A 23,694-nucleotide genomic window follows, 5' to 3' on the forward strand; every position below is an offset into this window, starting at 1 on the left:
TGCCCTGGAACATCACAGCCCAATGCGCTCAACGATCAACATCAAGACGGCTAAGCGATTGCTCTTTTTGTGTCAGTCCTGATGCAAACCCTGCATTTAGAGCACAGCACAATTTACAGTTGGAATGTGTTACAATTAGGGTCCAATACTCACAGCCAGTGACTGGCAGTCCTACCAGAACAGTAAGACCAGATAAAGGAAAGGCAATTTACACCTTTGTCCATTTAAATTCATGAGACTTAGCATTAGACTCCCCAACTCCCTTTACTAGAACCCAGCCTTGTGAGAACCTGTGGCTCTCAGGGGTACTGGTGCCACCTAGTGACAACTCCTGGTAGTGTAGGGTCTTGCCTAGGTCGACCTTCCTGTGAACATTTCTCAGAGCATCCCCTGAAGTGGTAGGGAAGGGGCCTGAGGAAAAGGGCAATGAGAAGTCAGTTGTGTCTAGTGTTCATTTATCTCACCACGTACGCTCTATTAGCCAGGGATCTCCCTCTGTGAACCACTGGCTTAGAATAGTAACTTTGTTCTAAGGTCTTCCTGCGAGGCCAAGTCTCCACCAACCACAAGATGGCAGTTCCTCTGTCAGCTGGCAATTTGTCCTGGTGGCTTAACAGTCACCTTCTGCAGCTCTGCAGCTGAAGTTCCAGATCGAGATGTGGGCAGGACTGGCTTTTCCTGAAGGTATGGGGTTGTGGACAGCTCTTTTTATTACAGGCCACAGCCTTGGGGGACGAGGCTCCTTTCCGCACAGACGCACATGGGCTGCTGACTATTGAGCCACGTAGGCCTGGGTTTGGGAGTCTGCAGTTAGCAGGTGGGACCTACTTGCTTGTTGGAGGGACAGACTGACCAATGCTGCATGACACTTTTCAAGGGCTGAAGAAGGGTCAGGGAAGTCCCAGCATTATGGTGTCTTCAAGTGGGCTTTCAGAGACAGTAGGATCCTTGTGACCTAGATGGCTGAGGCCAGGGCACCTTGCCAGCCATGAACCAGCAGACACAGGGTGTCTAGTAAGTACTGGAGTAGGGGGAGCACAGGACGGCACCATGGTTCAGAGGCCCAGCTCTTCCCTCTAGACTCTTGCCCTGGGCTGGCTGCCGTTCTGCGGCTTACATCCTAGCTGAGCATTGCACTCTGATCTTTACAAACTCTATGCATAAAAGAACTGACTGGAAATCTGTCACAGGCAGAAGCGAAGTGAGACAGAACTTGATTTTCCTTAAGTATAATTTTAATAAAGTATTTTTCATATAGTATATTCTGATTATGATTCCCCTCACTCAGGTCCTCCCAGATCCCCTCTGATTCCCCACCCACCCAAATCTATATCCCTTTTCTCTCATTAGAATATAAATAGACATCTACAAGGTAATATAGAATAAGATAAATAAAAGCAAGCATGCATGAATAGGTTGAATCAAACAAATACCAAAAGAGCAAACAAAAAAGTACCAGAAATACATATAGATACAGAGACACACACATTCACACACACAGAAGTCCCATAAAACACAACATCAGAAACCAATATACATATACATTTGCATACACACATATTTGCACATATTTGCCTACACATATTTGTATACACATATACATTTGCATATATATGCAAAAGACCTGTAGGGGGAAGGGAGGAAGAAGGGGAGGAGAGAAGGAATAATAATAATAATAATAATAATAATAATAATTGATTAATAATAATGATAATAATTAATGATGAAGGCTGCTCAAAGAATTATGAGATAAGGGCTGAAGAGATGACTCAGCCATTAAAGGCTAGTCTCACAACCAAAGAAATAAGAGACAAAGAACCTTCAAAACTGCCTCTGGTGTGTGTGTGTGTGTGTGTGTGTGTGTGTGTGTGTGTGTGTGTACGTTGCCTACTTCTGGGCATTGGACCTAGCCTTAAGAGTGTTTGTATACTCAGTGAGAGTCTGCTGGAGAAAACTAACTCTTCCTTTGGTTATTGATTGGAGAGAGTAAGGGATGGAGGCTTGTGCTCACTTCCCCTCTCAGTGCTGCTCCCCCCCCCCCGCCTCTCCCCCCACATCCCTCCCACCTCCCCCCACCCCCCGCATAGGTTAAACCGCACACTGCCAGTCTCCGTGAATTCATGTGAGTCAGTCCTGCTGTGTGTTTAGAGACCTTGTTTCTTTGGTGTTTTCCACCCCTTCTGTTCTTACATTCTTCCCACCTCCTCTTCCCCAGGATTCCCTGAACTCGGGGGTGGGGGAGGGATTTGATGGCAACATCCCATTTAGGACCGAGTGCTCCAAGAGCTCTCCCCCTCTCTCCACTTAGTTCTCTTGTGGACTCTGTATTTGTTCCCATCTGCTACAGGAGGAAGCGTCTCTGATGATGGCTGGGCAAGGCATTGATGGATGAGTAGAGCAGAACGTTGTTAGGAGTGGGTTCCTTTAGAATAGTACTAAGCGGGTTTTCCCTGTGTCTCTGTCTGATCTAATCTCTGGTCTGGGCCTTCAATCCAATCAGACAACGGTCGGTCGGTTACTCCTGCGAGCTCTGTGCCGCTGTGCACAGTGTGTCTCGCAGGCAGGGCACACCTGTAGCTCAGAGTGTTTGTAGCTGGCTTTGTGCTTACTTTTCTTCTCTCACTTGGTACTACAGTTACACAGTGGAGCATTATTCAGCTGTTTAAAAACAATGTCATGAAATTCACAGGTAGATGTATAGAACTAGGAAAAAAATCCCGACTGAGGTAACCCAGGCCCAGAAAGACAAATATGGTGTATATTCACTTCTCTGTGGATGCTAGCTGTGAAGTCATTGATAGCCAAGCCACAATGCACAGACCCACAGAGGTCAGGTACAGATAGATCTTTTTAGGAAAGGGACATAAAATGGATATTATGGAGGGGTGAGGACCTTCTGGGGAAGCGATGGGGGAAGGGGATGAAGGGAAGCACACAGGGGAGAGACATACATTAAGGGCCATACCTGATACCCAAACAAAATGGATATACATGAGAGTGATCGAAATGAAATCCGATGTGTTCCAAGGCCTCTAAACACATAGTGAGGAGACGGAGTCCCAACCAGACATCTCTTGTCACCAAATGAAGCTTCCAGTACTGGGATTGGGTTACAGCTAACGGAGTTGTTAGCAAAAGGGTCCATGGAAATCCCCCAACAACCGAGACTGCTGATAAGACACACACTGACAGGAAGGCCCCATTGCTGAAGACAAAGCTACACAACTCACTGAACATGGAGAAGTCAAGGTGGTGCCTACACAGAGCCTTCACCCTTGTGCCCTGGTGTCTTCGGCACAGGATGGTACTCTGCACATTACTAAATGAGAAACACAAATACCAAGTCATCCCCTTTGATCTACAACGGTGTTCTCTCTGAAATAGCAATGGCGCCACAAAGCTCACAGGAGTGCCCAACTGATATCTGATGGAGTTAAGGCTACTCCAGTGAATAGAACCCATACCGGACACTGCTTGGGTGTCCAAGAACCAGAGACTAGACAACCCAGGGATCTAGGGTAAAACCAAACACTACTGTTCTAAAACCAAACCAAAACCAAAAAGGTAGCAATGAAATGACATAGATCAGTGCCTTGCTCAGCCATAATCAGAGAAACTTCCTCCTGCAGCAGACGGGGACAAATACAGAGACCCACAGCCAGACGTTATGCAGAGACCTTGACTCAGCCCTAAAGAGAATGTCTGCATTGAATCCCTCGCCTCAGAGCTCAGGGAACCTGTGAAGGAGGAGGTGGGAAGTGTGTAAGAGGCAGAGGGGATGGAGGACAGCGGGGAAAGGAGGCTTCTCTGTCAACTCATGTGAACTCCCAGAGGGTGAAGAGACATGCACAGGGCCTGCATGGGTCGCACCAGCTCCTCAGTGTGTGTGTTATGACTTTATGTTTTTATGCGATTCCTGAGCCTGAGAACAAGTGGGTCTCTGATTCTTGTGCTTTCTTTTGGGCTCTTTCCCTTGTTTGTCTTGTCCAACTTAGGTGTATTAGGGTTTGTTTCATCATACCATATCATACTTTGTGTCATTTTTACTATTGTCCCCTAGAAGGCTGTTTGTTTTCTAGTGAGAAACAGAAAGAGAGTGGAAAGGGAAGTGGGGAAGACTAGGAAGAATAGAAAGAGGGGAAACAAGAATTAGGATATATTATTATAAGTTGATGTCTGTATGCAGGTGAGGATTGGCACAAGTTAAGTCAAGGTCATGATTGGACAGTAAAAAAATAAGGCAGGGGCAAAGTTTTTGTAACTTGGGAGAGAAGGAGAAGGAAGGAGAATCAAGATGGAGACAGGGAAGGATGACCCAGATCTGGGTGGCCTAGAATTGCCAAGGTAGCTGGGATGGATTTCTGTAGTCAGGTTTATTATCTAGGTGGGTGGTTTATATCCTTATCAACTGGTTGTGAGTTTATTGCATGAATGTACTGTGGATTGAGAATTTAACATGTAAATCTGATTGTTGGGTTACAGTTTGTTGAGTCTTGATTTTAATGGGTTGTTGGGAGTTTATACCATAACTATTAGGGGGCAGCAAAAAATTACACCTCTGAGACCGGGGGTGGATGCTGGAAATGTGAGCAGAGTCCACAGTAAGAGAGCTTTGAGATAGGCGGTCTCTGTATGAAACTGGTGTGGCAGCGACCCGTCTGGTCAGAGAGTACTTGGGCTAAGAGTGTGGAGTCGCTGAGATACGTTAGCACTAATGGCCTGCTGGATCCGGAACTAGCAAGAACACAACTGCCAGGGTACCCACGGGAACTGGTACTGCCCCATTCTATTTTTACCATAGCATATTATGTAAGAAAAGGTCTATTTTCAAAAACATGTGGAAAATGAGCTTCTACTAGATTGGGTTTCCACATAGCCCCTTAAATGCCCCTTAGTCTTAGCTGCCCCTCCTTTTAGTCCCTCTCTTGCCCCTTCCTCCCCCTCCCTGTTGAGCCTCTTGTTCCACCCTCCCCATAACTCTTCTATTTTCCCTTCCCGCAGTCCCTTACTCTAAACCATCCTCTGTGGTTACACAGATTGTAGTTGCTTATTGAAGACTTAACAGCTATTGTCCACACATAAGCAAATACGTCTATGTTTGTCTTTAGGAGTCTGAATTATTTCACTCAAGATGTATTTTTTTTCTAACTCTATCCATTTACCTGTGAATCTCATGGTTTCATTTTTTAATAGTGGGATGTAGAATCCTTTGGGTATGTGCCCACACGTGGTACAGCCGGGTCTTGAGGTAGATCTGCTCCCAGCTTCCAGCGGAACCGCCACACTGAGTTCCACAGTAATGTACACGTTTGCTCTTCCTTCACAATGGACGAGTGTTCTTCCCTTACTCTGCATCCTCCCCAGCACGAGCCACTTGTTTTCCTGATCTTGGCCATTCTGACTGATGTAAGACAAAAATCTCAAAGTAATTTTGATTTGCAAGGATGTTGAACGTTCTTTAAGAGCTTCCCAACCATTTGTGTTTCACCTTTTGAGAGTTCTGTGTAGGTCTTGTGTTTGTTGAGAGTTCTGTGTAGGTCTTGTGTTTTTTAGGCTCACTATTGCTGGGTTGAAACACAATGACCATAAAGCAAGTTGGGGAGCAAAGGGTTTACACTTCCACATCACTGTTCAGCACTGGAGGAAGTCAGGAGGAAGTCACACAGGGCAGGAATCTGGGGGCAGGAACTGATGCAGAAGCCATGGAGGGTGCTGCTTACTGACTTGCTTCCCCTGGCTTGCTCAGCCTGCTTTCATACAGAACCACCACCCAAGGGATGGCACCACCCACCATGAGCTGGATCCTTCTCCAGTAATAATTAATCAAGAAAATACCTTACATAGATCTCATAGAGGCAATTCCTCAACTGAGGTTCTTTTCTTTCTAATGACTTGTACTTACGTACATGTTAACACGTATACACATGTACCCCATTTTAAAATTGGGTTGTTTTCTTGATGTCCAGTTGTCTTAGTCAGGGTTTCTGTTCCTGCACAAACCTCATGACCAAGAAGCAAGTTGAGGAAAGGGTTTATTCAGCTTACACTTCCACATTGCTGTTCATCACCAAAGGAAGTCAGGACTGGAACTCAAGCCGCTCAGGGAGCAGGAGCTGATGCAGAGGCCATGGAGGGATGTTACTTACTGGCTTGCTTCCCCTGGCTTGCTTGGCTTGCTTTAAGACTATCAGCCCAGGGTATTACCATCCCACAATGGGCTGGGCCCTCCCCACTTGATCACTAATTGAGAAAATGCCTTACAGCTGAATCTTATGAAGGCATTTCCTCAAGGAAGGCTTCTTTCTCTGTGACAACTCCAGCTTGTGTTAAATTGACACACAAACCAGCTGGTACACCATTTTTTTGAGTTATTTATGTATTTTAGATATTAGCCTTCTATCAGCTGTATGGTTGGTAATCTTTTCCCCTTCTGTAGCTTGCCACTTTGTCCAAATGATGGGGTTCTTTGCCGTTCAGAGCTTTTTGGTTTCATGAGGTCTCACTTGTTAATTGTTTTCTTAGTGCCTGAGCTGTCAGTGTTCTGTTATGGAAACTTTTCCCTGTGAGTTCCCATAAGTTTCATGGCAATTCCCCACTTCTTCTTTCAGGTTCAGCATATCTGGTTTTATGTTGAGGTGTTTGATCCAGCTGTATTTGAGTTTTGTATGGGGTGATAGATATGGACTTACCTGTACTCTTCTCCATGCCAACATTCAGTTAGTCCAGCACCATTTGTTGAAGATGATGTCTTTTTACATTGAGTATTTTTGGCGTCTTTATAAAAAAAAAATCAGGTGTCCATTAACTATGTGGACTTAAGTCTGGGTCATTAATTTGATTCCATTGATCAACATGTTTGTGCCAAAACCATGCTGTTTTTATTATACAGCTCTCTAGTACAATTCAAGATTGGACATGATGTCACCAACAGTTTTGTATTATTGAGGATAGTCTTAGCTATCCTGCTTTCTCTCTCTCTCTCTCTCTCTCTCTCTCTCTCTCCCCACACACTCACACACACACACACACACACACACACACACACACAGAGAGAGAGAGAGAGAGAGAGAGAGAGAGAGAGAGAGAGAGAGAGAGAGAGAGATCCATGCATTTTATACTCTTTCATGGGGAGGTGGTTTGGTAGGTCTGACTTGGCCTTTAGCTTCTTGGATTTGCCCAGACACCACCGACTACCGCCGGTGTCTAGTCAGTGCTATGCACACTTGTCTTATCAGCTGTGACCTGGGGAAGGAGAGCCTGCAGTGTATGATGAACTCCAAAGTCACTTTTCCTGGCTGGAAGGCAGGACTATGATGAATGGATTGTCACATGCTGAAAGTGACACCATCCAGGACTCGTGGACAGAGACGGCCAGGGCACCATATTGGAATCCCCTTGAATTCTGTTCTCTTCATCCACTCCTTTGTCCAGCTGTACTTTGAATCCTTTCACTATAATAAAATCTTCCCAGTTGAGAATAAGATACTCCTGCTGGGTGTGGCAAAATCAGGTGATCTGTTGGGTGGAGACCAGCCAGATCCAGTGAGTTCAGGCCAGCTATGGCTTGTGTAGTAAGATGCTATCTCAAAACACAACACAACAAAACACAGAACCAGCTCCCTGAATACTGTGGTCATTCTAGCATATTCTTAGGTAGTAGTATGAACCCTGAGCTCACGGCTGGTGTCTGAAGTCAGGGCATTATGGTGGTGACCTTCTGAGTTATATAGCTTGTCTATATTGCTTTCCAGAGGATGAATCATACCAGGCTCAGCAGCCAACACAGAGTATCAGCTCTGATCCTAGACCAGAGGGTTCCACACGTAGGCCATGGAGGGATCCATTAAAGCAACCCAGTGTGCTTGGGTTTGCTTTCTCTTTGATTTCTGTGAGGGCTTTTTAACTCATTCTGATAGATGAACAACCAATCAGAGGCCAGGATGTGCTCACAATCATGCCACATGCTCTTTCATTGTTACTTCATACAAATGACAACGAAATGGAACCACACTGAGAATTCTATATCTCTCTGAGGTCACAAATCAGGGGTCTGTTTATACTGGAGCTGTTATGGAATAGACCTAGTGAGCCCTTCCCTTGCATTAGTGCCACTTGCCAGGAGGCAAGGCAGCTGCCACAAGCTCTGGAGTGGGGGGTTCCTTCTTGATTCCACACCAGTGAGGTGTCTCAGTAGCCTACTACTCTTCAGGACAGACAGATAGAGTGGACAGTCCCTGAGAACCGTCTGGAGGAAGGAATTCTGCAGGTGGGTGGGGAAGCCAGGCATGTAGGGAAGTAGGTCATGCCTCCAGACAGGCATAAGCACTGGTAAGGTTGAATGAGCTCAGACCTGGGAATCTCAGTGATTTGAGAACGGCAGGAGTGGAGCTGCTTCCGGAGGCAGGGCAGCCTATTGAGAAGACCACAGTCATGTGGTAGCACCTGGAGTCTTTCCCCATGCAGATAGAGCATCATTAGCATCTCAAACTCAGCCAGTGGAAAACATCTACCCTCGAGATTCCATCCCACTCCTGAAGGTTCGTAAAGTCCCCGTCTACATGGAACAAAGCACACGTGTTATTTCCGGAAGATCCTCTGAGAGTGAAGGTCCTTACTGAGCTGTAATGCTTGAGGAAGAGTTCTCTCTCCCCAAGCATTCACTGCTGGATCTTGGAACCACCTGGCTGGCCAGGTTCGGGCTGCCTGCAGAGAGGCTCATATCAGAGTGGAGGCAGCTCCACTTCCCTCTTCTGCCACTGTAGCCTGAGACCTGGGGCCCCAGCTACTTGCATGCCACAGGTCACCCAGGCCTCTTCTAAGAGGTAACACTCCCAGTGTTCCTGGCTGGACTGGAGCCCTGTGGAACCTATTTGTCCTGGCTCTGCTTTACCCTCGTTGGTCTGGTATGCAGGAGGACAATGAATTACAGCAGTGTAGGTGGCTAGGTCAGGGGCAAGCATTAATAACTCACTGACTTCCAGTTGGACACCGTGGAGTCCGAAAAACAATGAGAAAATATCATCAAAGAAATAGCTGAAAAACCAAACCAAAACACTCATCTATAGCTGTCAAAAAAATCATTTAAAAATGAAGGTGGGATTAGCATATCCTAGGCAAAGGGACCAAAATAGAGTGCAGAGAGTGCACAAGGAAACTTCCAGTAGAATGCAGAAGGCTGTCAAACCGAGCATGTGGCTAGGGTGAGGACAGACTCCCTTTCTGCACGGTTTTCTTTCTGTTGCTGTGATAAACACTGACTAAAAGCAACTTGGGAAGAAAAGGCCTGGTTTTGCTTAAACTTCCAGGTCATAGTCCATCACTGAGGAAGTCAGGACAGGAAGTGAAGGCAGGAACCCAAGGCAAGAACAAGGAGGAACACTGCTTACTGGTTTGTTCACCTTTAGGTTTGCACTTCACTAGCTTTCTTATACAAACCTGGCCCACCTGCCTAGGGAATTGTGCCACTCACTGTGGGTTGTGCCTTCTCACATTAATTAACAACACAAGCCCCCGAATGACATCTTGGTAATTGGGTTGGTGAATGTGACCAGGTGACTCTAGGTTGTGTCAAGATGAACATAAAAAGAAACTAAGGGGCCAGAGAGATGTTTCGGTAGGTAAGAACGCTTTCTGATCTTGCAGAGGACCGGAGTTCAGTTTCAATCAGCATGCAGGGTGGTTCAGTACTACCTATAATTAATTCTACCTCCAAGGGGTATTCAATGCCTCTGACTTCCGTGAGACTGAAACGCACATGCATATACGTATGACAAACACACACAAATAATTAAAAATAATAAAATGGAAGTTGTAATAAGTAAATCTTTCTCAAAGGGGAACTAGCTGAGCAGTGGCAGTCACGCCCTGTGCTTCCTGACTGACTGAGGATGCAGTGTGACCAGCTGCCTCAAGCCGGGGCCACCATGCCTTCTTGCCATGGCGGGCTGGAGCCATGGACTGGACACCAAAACACTTAGTTGAGTTGTTTCTGTCAGGTATTTTGTTGCAGCAACAAGGGGAGAGATTAATGTAGCAGGATAGTTTACATCAGGCACGCTGACATTGCTTTGGGAGGCTGACTTTTGGGTGCAGTCTATGGGGCCCTCACTTGACGGTGCACTGTTTTAAATGTGTGGCATTGATTCCCAGCTTCTTGCAGGACTCTGAGTTTGGATCCTCTCCAGTCCCCTTTCCACCCATCAGCCTGTTTGCTTTTAAGCTACTGACCCTCTACCCACCACAGCTGGCAGTGATGTCTCTGTTCTTTCCTCATTTGTTTTCAGGATCCCATGACTGTGTCTTTGGGGGGCCGAAAGTATTTGTCCTCTGCTTCTGTCTCTGGTCACCTTGGTGACTTCATGCAACAGAATGTCTTGCTTTGACTTAATGAGCACACACTGAGTGTGCCTGTGTGGGTGCGCGTGCCTGTGTGTGTGCGTATGTGTGTGTGTGTTTGTGTATGTGTGTGTGTGTGATGTGTGTATCTGTGTGTATGTGTGTGTGTGCGTGCCTGTGTGTGTGCGTGTGTGCCTCTGTGTGTGTGTGTTTGTGTATGTGTGTGTGTGTGATGTGTGTATCTGTGTGTATGTGTGTGTATGTGTGTGTGTTTCTGTGTGTGTGTGTGTGTGCGCGTGCCTATGCGTGTGTTTGAAGTGCTTCCTCACCTGTGAGGTCAAGAGGTATTCTGAAATTTCTCCTATGATCTCTGTGGTGTTGACTTCACATTTTAACTTTTCCTTCATAAAAAGAATCAATGCAGCTTTATTTTCTCTAGGAGGTAAATCATATTATCTGTACTTTCTCAGTTTATTTCTAGAGAGACATTTTTTTTCTAATTGATGCGGTTATTTTCCTCTGTAAAAGACTGGTACAGTTTGTGCAGAAATAGAGGAGGAGCAGGCAGACCTGTAAGCTACACTTTCAAGGAAAATGCTGAGTGTCCAATGGTGACCTAGCAGTGACACGATAAACGAGGTAAAAAATGATTTCGAGCTCAGTGCCGGGAGGGATCATTAAACTTGACATTTTGTTCCGTCTGAGGTCTGAACTTTCATGAGAACGAAAAATGATTCCAATTTACTTCCCACACTATTTCCTGGAAGGGAGATTTCATGGTCCAAATGCAGCACACAATGAGACGGGGCCTCCCAGCTGTAACTGCAGGGCAGTAACTGAGGAGTGGTGTTCAGTTGCCCTGGCTTTTCCATCCTACGTGTCTCGGTGCGTCCACTCAGTTAGCACTCGATGTCTCCTGTCTCCCACTCCTCTGAGCTGCACCCTAGCTCTCCAATCTTTTCCCTGCTCATTTGCTCTAATATAAACCAAGCAAGTGTCTTGGCCGATGGGCCTTCCCCTTCTTATTTAGATGATGGTAACTGAAGTCTAAAACATTCAGAAACATGCCAAGCATAGGTTCCCAGCTCAGGGGCTCTCCTGGCCCAAGCAACCACAGCCATCCCAGGGGACACCAGTCCTCCTTGAGTGGCCACTGTCTGCTGGACAGATGAGTGTTGTGTCCATTTGACTTTCTCAGCAAAGGCAGAGAAGAGACCTCTTTTTGTATTTGGTGCCTTTTCCAAGTAATTCTGTGGAATTTACCCGTGTGTGGTGTGTGGTGTGTGTGTGTGTGTGTGTGTGTGTGTGTGTGTGTGTGTGTGTGTACGTGTATGTGTGTGTGTACGTGTGTGAGTTGTACATGTGCACACACACAGGTCACACAGAGGTCAGCCTTGAGTGTCATTCCTTAGGACAGCCATCCACCTTGTTTTGTCAGATGGGGTCTCTCACTGACCTGACTCTCCCTCATTCAGCTAAGCTGGTTGGCTGGTGAGCCCCAGAGACTTCGTGTCTCATCTCCCCAGTGCCGAGATTACAGACACATGCCACCACACCCTGCTTTTAACACAGGTGCTGGGGACTGAACTTGGGACTTCAGGCATAAGCAGCTGTCTGAATGTTCTTAGGCACATTTCCCACACTATCCACTGACGTGCCTTCCCACAGGGTCTCGGAGGAATCTGTCCAGGACAGAGTGTATGTAGATGTGTGGCTTTAGTGGATGCTGTCTAGGCAGTGTGCTGAGTCCTTGCATATCCGCCCTCCTCCAGGACAGGCCTTGGGGTATGTCAGCAGGCAGCCTCACTTGGGGTCTTCTGCCTTCATTACCGGGGCAGCCGGGGCCTGTGTGTAGACTTCTGGGTAGAAGGGCAAGTTCCAGCAAGGCTCAAAGCATCCATCACCTGTTCCACTTTACCTTGGACAGCTGAGTAGAAATTGGGTGCGTTTACTGTGTACATGATTGTAACCTGCCAGGGTTTAGAGCAACTCATAGAGATGCACCCCAGTAGCACCTGGTCCAACCGGGGGTCACACTGGGCTCTGGTTCAAAACCTTGATATGACCCAAGGGCCTCAGGACTTGCCTTTCTCTGCCCCTTCACTGAAGCACAGCCCAAACTCAACACATAATTGCTTGCATTTACCCATTATTCCTAGTAATAAGTTCAGGGCCCTGTGGCTCTCTGAGCCCAGACACAGATGAGGATGTCAGGGGCACCTGAGGGCTGAGGACTTCGTTTCCTCAGAAACCACAGCTTCATTTGTCAATGCTCCAGATGATAAGTGCAGCCCTCTGCCTGCTAGGAAGTCACGCCCAGTTTGGGGAAACCAGGCCCACCATGGCTGTGGATAAGGACAGGGCCCGGTCAGTCTGGGTCAGGGTGAGGGAAGGAAGAGACAGACCAAAATCAGTGGACTCACATCCCAGTCGAAATTCTCCACAACAGAGCATGGTGGGACCCCAGCTGTGCCACCTCAGAAAGGGAAAGAGCCCTGCTGGGCCACTTGACCCTTGAAAGAGAAGAAATGTCCATGCCCTCATTTGCACATGCTCTGTGGAGCAGGGGGTGTTGGGTCTGTGGCAACAGAAGAGGAAAGAGCACTAAGCCAGTGAGCAAGAAAGGCTCCCAGAGTGCACGGTGAGGGAAGAGGAAAAGGGAGCACTCTGCAGCAATCAGGCAAGAATCCTCTCTAGAATGGCTCCTGCCTCTGAAGGAGGACATTGATGATGTGTCCGTGGCTACAGCAGAGTCGGAGGGAGCTTCCTAGTCTACCTCAGGATGCTGTGAGGAGCGACAGGAGACTGGAATGTCTTAGACTCTGGTACAGGAGACTGATCTCTTTCACTGACCCAAGATGCTGAGGAAGGATGTTCGAGTCTAGACGGGAGCCATAGACAACGGAGGGCATACCTGTGAATGTGAGAGGAAGAGGAGACAGTGGACTACTGCAGGGGCATTACCTCATCTGTGCAGTGGATACAGCCGTCTCCCACAAGACAATGCATGCTGTCTATTGAAGTGTCAGCCCTCCTTCAACATCGGATATCCAGGTTGCAAATAGTAGAAAATGAACCAAAAAAAGGGGGGTGAGACTAGAGAGATGGCTCAGTGGTTAAGAGCACTGGCTATCCTTGCAGAGGACCTGGGTTCATTTCCCAGTACCCTGTGGTTTCTTAAAATGGTCTGTAACTCCAGCTCCAGAGGATCTGATGCCCTCTTTTGCTCTCAATGGACACTGCATGGACATATATGCAATCAAAACATCCATGCACATTAAAATGAATAAGTTAATCTTTATAAAGGTAGGACTCAGTTTAGCCCTTAAAATAATGTTTTCCCATAGGATTCAAGGATAAAGCTGTCTACAGTCAGTTGCTGGGAGTCTTCAGCTTCAATGAGGCCATAGACATCCCTCCGCCTGTGTGGTTCTGATTCTCCCTCGCCCACATTAGCATCATCCCTGAGCAGTATCTGTAATGTAAGTAAACATGCAGGGGGTGGTAGGAGTAAATACATTTGTTTAGAACGGCCAGAAACACATGCTGCAAACATAAACCACATTTAGCCCCAGACTCTATTAAGTAGCTGTATTTGAGTTAATGAAGATGAGATAGAGTATGGAAATACCTCTAGACCACCTCTGGAGAAGACAACTAGACAACTCGAAGCTTTAGCATCAACAAAGTTCACCTTGCTACAGAAAGTCTGTCCATCAAAGACTTGGGGTTGGCCTTTGAGGATGGGTCTCAGGCATCCAGACCTTTCCATCTCAAGACCATAAAGCACAAGTGACGTGGCTGGGATAGCACTTACCTGCTAGACTGTACTCACCTAGAACAGAGACATCCAGGTATATCTGCTGGGAAGTGAGGTCCCACCTCAGGCTTGCGCTGATGGACGAGAGGACTAGTCAGCTTCCCCCTGGAGTGTGTAGCCTGCAGTCAGGCTAGAGTTGCCATCAAGAGCTGGCCCTGGACAGTGGCGAGTCAGCATCTCGTGGTGTTTTGTTGGCTGTTCCCATACCGCCCATCACCCTGCCACATGAGGGAGAGCCTAGAAAAGCAACACTGTTCTTGACACCATAAGAAAACTACACACTCAACCGAATCTGTCTGGAAAAGGTCAGGACATTTGGGAAAGGTCAGGGTTCACAGCTGTGAACATGGAGGCAGGCAGCATTCTGCTCAGGATGGCTTCTGCATACACAGCAGGAGACAAAGACTCTAAGCTCCCCAGGCCAGGCCTTGCTCCTCTCCATCTCCTCATGTCTCTTTCTCTTACTTTCTTGAGGATAAAGGCAGCATACAGTTTTCAGATCTTCCCCAAAGAAAGCCTGTCTAAGTAGCACCCTTAAGCAGTTTTACTATGGTGGCATTGAGGTACATCAAGGTAAAGTCACACAGGATTCTGACAGTCTGTGGTCACCCGGTAAAGGCACCCATGTGTGACTGCTGAGATGTAAGGTAATCAGGTACTCTGGGGCCTTGCAGAGGGACCCTGGCTTTCATTGCTCAGTGGCTGCTGCTTTCCACAGGCTAACAGGCAAGCATTTGAGGCGGATGATGTGTAGAAGTGTTAGATAATATTATAGTTGTCAGAGTAAAAAAAGAACGGGGTAGGATCGGCATACAACCTCCAGAGCGCCAACAAACATCACCAAAAGGGGTCAGGGCATCAGACAGGGCAGTGTGGTAAACTGTGCTGTTCCTTAGATGTCTAACACCACCTGCTGGAGCGTCCCGCTCGCCTTCCCCGGGGGAGATCAGAACTCAGAGCTTGAAGTACAACTTCTACAGGATGCACGGCATTCTTACACCATTGTACAGTTGGGAAAAAATGGAAATGCAGCCATTAGAAGTTAGGGACTTATGTTATTTGCAAGGTGAAAGTGGTGCTTCACCCCTATATTCCCAGAGCTGGGGACTGCCCATCCAGCTTCAACTGCTGGGTTAGTTCTGGGCCAAAATAAGTAAGTTAAATAAACAAACAAAAAAGTGGATAGCATACACCTGACAAATATGTGAGGTTGCTCACTGACCTCTGACTTCTGTGTACATACATGCACATGTGAACACACACACTTTGTGAAAAGGCTCAGAGGCTCCTGCATGCCCATCTCTCGACAGAAAAACAGGCCAGCCACTCCCTCCACACAAACACTTGCGGGGCACCGGTCTGAGCACCCAGTAAACGCAAGTTTTCTTGGATGATTTGGGTTGAATGATTTTTCAAAGCACTCCCAGCGATCCATTCTTTACATCCTGGAATTAAAAGTGCTTGACTCCAGTGATTTACACATCACAGAACCAATACTGTGTGAGTGGGGCCAGAGCTGGGGTAGAGTCTCAGAAGTCATTTCTCTTTTAAACTCAGAAGGTAAAGTCCAACCCCAAGGGGCTGTGCACTCAGATCCCTGTTTATCTCCAATACAGTTTCTTTTGAAAAAAGCCAATATCTCAGAAAAAGATTAAATCAATAGCTTGGCATGTGAGACATTTGGTCTGGGCTTCAGGGAGGATGCCCGTCATGAGCAATGAAAATGTCTTAATCAGAGGGCCACATGCTACAGGTGTGGCCAGCGGTCACTGAGGTGGCCCCTGATGACCCTGGAATTCACAGCTTGTGTTATGCTGTATCCTTGAGGATGGCCAGGCATGCATGGTTACTTGATCTAAGAGACAGAATAGAGCATGTGATAGGATGTCAGTGCTCTTGTACCTCAGTCGGCACAGCACCTGCCTCCTCTCTTTCTAGGACCCTGGGTAATGGGTGTGCTACAGTGCCCAGATTTCATGTGAGTTCTGAGGATTCGCATCCAGATCGCCACACGTGCATAACAAAGTCTTTGACCACTAAGCTATTCCCAAATCCCAATGGGCCTTTTATTTAATTATTTTTCTCTTCCCCAAACTGAAAAATGCATTTAGAAAAGAACTATTCTTTATCTAGTAATTTATTCTTCTAATGACATAGCCTAGGACAATGAGTATTACTAAACCTTTGTGTAATGAAATGTTCATCTTAGGCTTGCTTGCAGAAGAAAACATTTCAATGTCTCCAAGAAAGGCTAAGAGATATGATTCTGTCTAAGTGCTACAACAGTGAGTAAATATTCAAGACCTTATTTCTAAAGAGAAAACATTTGTATCATGGTGTTATCGCAGGTGAGAAGGACGTAGAGTAGACCTCCCTGCGTGGGGTAGATTTTTCTCGAGAGCATTAACAAATGATGTCTACTGATCTTTCTGGAAAAATACAACAACTATCTAATTGTAAGTATGTTTGCTTTTATGTTCATGAGGAAATGGACAAACCAGAACCAGAGCCTGCCCCAGCTCAAGAAGTTTGGGAAGGGCTTGGTGTTTCCCCATGAAGTGCCTAGAGCCTATAGAAGCCTTTGTCAAGGTGATAGAGGCGTGGGATGAGACCGCCTCAGTCACTCCTGCATGTGTGCTGAGGTATGGACAAATGGTGAGAAGTGGACCGGAAGGCCAACAAGATGGTCCAGCAGGTGACCCAAGGCTGGTGACTCAAGCTCAATGCCTAAAACTCACATGCAAGGAGAGGAGAGAACTTGTTCCTACAAATTGTCCTTTGGTTCGGTTCCCTAGTGTGCTGTGGTACACACACACACACACACACACACACACACACACACACACACACCCATAAGAAATAAATTTCGAAACATACAAAACAAAATATGTATGATAAGTTCCAGGATATTTGTTAATTTCCTGTTATTTTCCCCCCCAAATGGAATAGTTAGTTCTCATCGTGATTAACATTAAAAGTGTGTTAGGGCCACTAGCCCTTCTTACCCAGTGTCACCCAAATTCATGGCACCCAGGCTGTCTAGCATGGTGGCTGTTGTTTGCAAAGGAACAATGGTTTCCTGGGCCAGCTGGATGCTGGCTCTCTTCCCTCATCTGGATTCTTCCTGGGTACTTTCAACAGAGGATGCTCAGAGGATATAGCCAGCATCTGCAGGGCAGGCAGAGACTGCAAGCAAGGAAGTCCCTGGCCACGTCACTGGGATGTGGCTCTTTATTCTCTAGTCTCAGACTGAGCTGCTCTCCTTTGCATGTGGGGGTGAGCCCGGCTCTTACTCTGGTTCTGATGGTTGGCTAAATGCTAATCTCGGGAACCTGAGCTTCCTACTGAGGCTCCTAAGAATAGGGTTACCCTAGCCAAACAGTCACTGGTGGGAACAGCTGACTGTGAGTGCTTTTAAGTCCTGGAATCACTCTTAACAAGGCAAAACGAAGCACACCCACTATCTTTTCAGCCTTTGGGTTAGATTGTACATTTGAGGATGCTGCCAAGCTTCCAGGCAGCAGTTGGAGAACCAGTGGGTACACAATAAACACTTTACCCCTGTTCCTTGCACTCAGCTGGGTGCTGTTAAGATCCTGGGGTACTACCTGCAGTCAAGCACAGATCTACAGGGCTGTTTTCACTTGGCTGGTTCTGTATCTTAGGCATGGTGGGGGCGTGAGGTGGGTGACTTTTCAGCTGCTTTCAAAGCCTTGTGGATAAACATGTTTAATCACTTGAAAGTGTCTCACAAAGAGAAAACACAAATTATGAGTTCTGATTACTAGCATTGGTGAAACTTTCTCACGTTTTGGGCTGCCTAGAATCCACACCCTTTTTACCAAGTGGGATCTTCCTTACAAGGCCTGAGCTGCCTTTTACTATGGTACCAAATATCCAGCTAGTCTCTTTCTAGTCATCCTTGCAGACAGAGCAAAGATATGTGACCAGGTACTATATCAATGGTTATACCAGCAACAAGCTTTGAATCTGAATCTAGTGGGAGAAGCCACCAGAATTCTGGGGCTCAGAGATGCTGGTATTCAGGGAGGCTGGGGCTCAGGGAGGCTGGGACCCAGGGAGGCTGGGGCTCAGAGATGCTGGAGCTCAGGGATTCTAGGGCTCAGGCAGGCTGGGGCTCAGGGAGACTGGGACTCAGGGATTCTAGAGCTCAGGGAGGCTGGAGCTTGGCGAAACTATCTTAGTGAGGACTGGAAAGAGGGATGCTGGAGCTCAGATCTGCTAGAGATCTGTGCCCTCTTAAAGTGTTTGAAACAGTGAGAGATAACCACTCTTCCATCCCCTCTGTGATGAGAGCATCAGGGGCCGTACCAGACCCTCCCATTTCCCACAAGCATTAGTAAATGACACAGAGTAAGAGTCCAGCTCTGTCCTGTCCAAATCCCCACTACCTGTGGGGTTGGGTATCTGGGCATCAGAAAGAATGGAGGAAGTGATAGGACCTAAGTCAGAATCCAGAGACTGTCCCTGTTCTGTGACCATGGTCTTTTTCCTTTCTCCAACCCTCTCTTCTCAATATCCATAGACCAACACAGTGACATCATGGCCTTGTGATATTAAAACACAAATCACCCCTCAGAGATCCCTGCTGTGAGTGCTCCCTTCTCTAATGTTGTTTCATCCAAATTAGAAGTATATATCATCTTTATGTGCTTTCAGAAGTCATTAAATAAGCCATCAGAGTGGCAGTGGCCACCAAGACAAGTGACATGAACATTTTAGGAGTGTTTAGGGACTGTTATTTCTATAGATCATATGGGAACCAGGCAGGATCTGGTGAGGTATTGAGCTATGTTCTCTCCTTCACCAGATAAAAGCCTGTAAGGCACAGCAAGGTGAGGGACCCACTTGGGGTTAGGCCATCAGATGCAGTGCCTAGCAACCACTCATAGTCCCTATCTGTGCAGGGCTGTTCCAAGATCATCACTGGTGAAATTCCTGCAGCCAATCAGAAGTCCTGAGCTGTGGGCTTTTAAGATCTTATTTTTGAGATGCTTGGGGCAAAGTCGAGAAAGCGACACAGCACAGCTTCGGGCTCATCCTCTTCTTAGTCCACGTTTCGTTTTTAATTTTACTTTTTAGGTTTATTTATTTTATTTAATGAGTATGAGTGGTTTGCCTGTCTGTGCACCACACACAGACCTAGAACTGGAGTTACAGGCTGTTAGGAGCCACCAGGTAGATGCCAATTACTTAGCCTGGGTCCTCTTCAAGAACAGTCAGTGTTCTTAACTTGTGAGGAATCTCTCCAGCCCTGATATAATTTTTTTTTTTGGAAGGGGGTTGGTTATAGAAGTCAACCCTAGAACCTCGAGCATGCTGGGGAAGCACTCTATCACTGAGCTCTAATTTGTCAAGAATATTACTTTCAATTAGCAGACTTTGGGGTTGGAAAGGTGACTCCGCAGTAAGGACTTGTACTGCTCTAGCACAGGACTCAAGTTTGGTTCCCAACCCTCACATCAGGTGACTCGCAACTGTCATTTCAGCTCCAGAAAATCCAGACCCTCTGATCTCCATGAGCTCCTGCGACCATATGCGCACACTCCACAGTGGCATGGAAAGAGAAAGCTTTACAATTGGTTAGCAGATGTGCTGGCTAGGTTTCACGTCAGCCTGATCCCAGCTAAGTCACCTGAGAGGAGTGAGCCTCAATGAGAAAATGTCCCCATGAACCAGGCCACAGGCAGGCCTGCAGAGCCTCCTCTTGTTTGTTTTTATGTTTGTTTTCTGGGACAGGGTTTCTCTGTGTCACCCTGGCTTTCTTGGGACTTTCTCTGTAGACTAGGCTGGTCTCAAACTCAGAACTCTGTCTGCCTCTGCCTCCTGAGTGCGGGGATTGAAGTTGTGCACCTCCATGTCCAGCTGGTAGGACACTGTCTTAATCAGTAGCTGTGGGGGAGGGTCTAGCCCATTGTGGGTGGTGCTAGCCCTGAGCTGATGATCCTCAATGTTATAAGAAAGCCAGATGAACAAGCCATGTGGATAAAGTCAGTAAGCAGCACCCTTCGTGGCCTCTGCATCAGCTCCAGCCTCTAGGTTCCTGCCCTGTGTGAGTTCCTGTCTTTACTGCTTTTGATAGCAAACGGTTATATGGAATTGTAAGTGAAATAAACCCAGTTGTCTTTGGGCCTTTGGTCATGATGTTTCACCACAGCACTAGTAACCCTAACTGAGACAACAGACTATGCACCGTGTTTAACAATAAAAGCTTGGGTTATTTCCTTTGCAGGACACGGACAAGGAAGCCAGCTGCTGCTGCAGGCACACCTACAGTCCTGAGTAGATGTGCGTGTGAACACATGCCACCATGTGGGAGCAGCTGAGACCCTCTCTAGGACAGGGCAGAGCTCACAGATGCTCCTCTTCTCAGGAGAGCCTGCAGAGCTGTTTCTCCAGGATGACTCTCCATCCCTGAGTCTAACCCTGAGGACAGTCTCTCACCTACGTCTGGTCAACAGCAGATACAAAGATACTGCCTACTAAGTTCAAAACCCAAAGAGACAGCACATACTGGCAAGGATGTGGAGCAGGAAGAACACTACTCCATTGCTAGTAGGAGTGCAAAAAAAAAAAAAAAAAGATACTGCTTATGCTGTCAACTGGGCATGGCACCGAACACTGGCCTCTCCACACTGCAGTGCGGTTTGCTCCTGATCTGCCTGCAAAGGCGCTGGTCCAAGGGTGTACCCTAATAAATTTCCACATGCATATCTTCATCTTAGCATCTGTTTCCTGGGGAACCTGGTCATCATTCATTGACTAAAATATATAATGTTAAGACAACCCTAATACTTACAGTGGCATAAGTATTATACAGGGTTAGGCATTAGAAACATAAAGCAAGACTGCATGCTTCATTCAGACCAGCGGGAGACAACATTATAGCAAATCTAGAGAGACTGATTTCTTATATGCTCAGTTGGAAGGGTAGTGTCTCAAGCCAGCAGGAGGTTGGCAGCCCAGTGGATGGTTTGTCAAATGCATTCATGGTCACCACAGACCAAAACACATAGTCAGGGTCTTGAGGTCCCAGCTCACACAGCTTCTTGGGGTCAGGTGACTTACACAGGTGGCTGTGTCTCTTGTGAGGTTCAGCCAGGCCCTTAAGAATGTCCCCTCCCTGAGGTGGGCAGAATGGCATGGTCCCCAGAGAGCCACCATTCACATTGTATTCAGTCATTGTTTTGTACACTTTGTGCCATCGCTAAGCAGAAAGACACCGTGAGCAGCATGCATGGGTGTGGTGGACCTTGACTTCATTATATTTTCACAGGATATATGATAATTCTGTTTTTGCGTGTGAATATGTGTTGGTCCTTGAGTTATCTGCAGGATTAGCTATTTCTAATCCTGGGAAGTTACAAGTAATAGAATAAATCATTTGCAATTCCTGGAAGTGGCGTTCTTAGGTCACCCCACTAGGGATGACCTGGGAGGTGAGCATATCCTTTCTTTGCTGGAGCCAGTACTTTCTGACCCTGGTGAGTTGCCTGGCCTTTGTCCCCTGGAGAGGTCCCTTGTCTAGCAGGTAGCCACTGGCATAGAAGCCGTGGGACCTCAAGTCCATCCATTACAAAGTTCACTTAACTGTCCAAGAACAACCCATTTCCCTTTGGGCCTCCATGAGTGTAATTCATGTCCTATGTCACATGTATTTCTAGACTAGTCACTATCACTGGAATTAGTTAAATTGGCATTATACTATTCCTGAGACCCACGTAGCTTTCTCTAGAATGAAGGATTAGCTAACTGTGTGTGTCTGTGGCTCCACTGATGCCTGGCTTGCAGCTCCAAATGCTGCAGTGTAACAGAAAGAGGCAAGAAGGAAAGACGTCTCTAATAGTGGAAAGGGAAAGAAACTGTAGAAACAGAAGGCTCTGGGATTGTGCTCTTGAAGCTGCTGTCTTCCACCCAAAGGAGGCTTTGCTACACGCTGGCCTGCCTGTATCTCAGCCTGGGAGATGGGGTGAACATCGCACAGAGCTGGACCTTGGACCATAGGGACAGACCCAACTCCTGCCCTTTGTACCTACAGTTTCCACAACCCCTAGACCAAAGCAAAAGTTTCTTCAAATAAGTCTTAAATAGGCTCTATGTCAGAGCTATAGTGTGGAGAAGAGTTAGTGTGCAGGCCTGCCTGAGGAAGGAAGACTTGCTTACTAGAACTTGTGATGAAGCCTGAGGTTGGCCCAGGAGGACATAGTCTGTCACAATCAGTGGGATTCCTTGAATCCCACGATGCACCATGATGCTTTGGTCCGGAACAGACTGAGTATGTAGCTCAGTGCCAGATGATTACAGTGTGTGGTGCTGCTACGGCCATTTTAGTGTGGGTAAGCATACTCTTTCATTGCCTGACAGGTCCCCTCTCAGAATGTCTTGTGGTTAACCAGTGTGGCTGTAGTTCTTTCTAGTGAGCACAAGCTGGTCGTCTAGGTGACAGATTCTGGGGAAGCACAGTGAGAAGACTCTCCCTAAGTGCCTAAGTGCCATGACCAACATAACCTATGGAAGAAAGAAAACTTCTTTGGATTTATGATACCAATAAGCTAAAAACTCACCACTGTCAAAGTAAGAAGGCAGGCATAATGGCAGGATCGACAGCTGAGAGCTCACACCCAGAGAAAGAACTGGAAAGCCTGGGAGAGCAAGGCCTGAAGCTCACAAAGCTCTGTCCTGGTGACATTCTTTCTGTAGTGAGGCTAAAGTTACCAAAACAGCACCACCAACCAGAAAGTACGTTTTCACATGCCCAAGACTCAGGGTGGCACTTATCATTCAAACTACCATACCCAGGAAGGAAGGAGTTTGTGGGTGCCTATGGCCTCCCAGGGACTATCTGGGCGTTAGACTGTGGGGGCAGGGAGGTAGGACTTGCCAGAGAATCCTGCATCTCAGGCAAGGTGCAGTCACAGAGCAGTGCCCATCCAAAGATGGGGCGGGGGTAAGGGATTCTTACAGACTGAAGAGCATCTCACCAAATTCCTAACCCCTAGGCCAAAACGGCTCATAAGAAATAATAGTGATAGTTATGGAAATCCCGAGATATCCATCCAAGGCCCACAAAGGGGCTATGGTCATTCAGTCTTGCCAAGTGTCTGTGTGAGGCATGTCTATTTTAGGGTGTCCATAGATACATGTGTCCCAGGGGTGTGACATGTGTCTGACTGCTATACTTGGTACCGTGACACTAACTTCCGCGGTTAGTTAAGGTATGCTGCTGCTGACAGCCGAGCAAGGCCACTCCTCTTAGGTCTGAAGTCTCAACACCTCCTTCTCTATCACCCCGTGACAGCTAGACTTTTGCAGTTTTTCCATGATTACTAAGTGAAGTAATTCTTACCTGCCAGAGGCATGCACATGTGTGTTCTTGTACACCAGAGAGTTTCTGTGTTACGTGTGCTATGGTCACACAGCGAATGCTTGGGGAACAGGCACCAGGCTGGCAGTTTACTGATTATATGTTTACTGAGCTTTCCCCTTGGAGAAAGGTGTGTGTGTGTGTGTGTGTGTGT

The 23,694-nt window shown here is 47.0% G+C and overlaps 1 long non-coding RNA gene across 1 annotated transcript; it reads left to right on the forward strand.

The window, feature by feature from the left end:
• Positions 1 to 8,094: 8,094 nt before the first annotated feature.
• On the forward strand, positions 8,095 to 20,887 carry LOC103692012 (uncharacterized). The gene is made up of 4 exons (XR_015685897.1): positions 8,095 to 8,266; positions 13,683 to 13,817; positions 16,365 to 16,440; positions 20,409 to 20,887. It is a non-coding gene; the product is annotated as an uncharacterized LOC103692012 (long non-coding RNA).
• The last annotated feature ends 2,807 nt before the right edge of the window (positions 20,888 to 23,694 follow it).

Source organism: Rattus norvegicus, chromosome 4, assembly GCF_021556685.1.
Source record: "Rattus norvegicus strain SHRSP/BbbUtx chromosome 4, alternate assembly SHRSP_T2T, whole genome shotgun sequence".
NCBI lineage: Eukaryota > Metazoa > Chordata > Mammalia > Rodentia > Muridae > Rattus > Rattus norvegicus.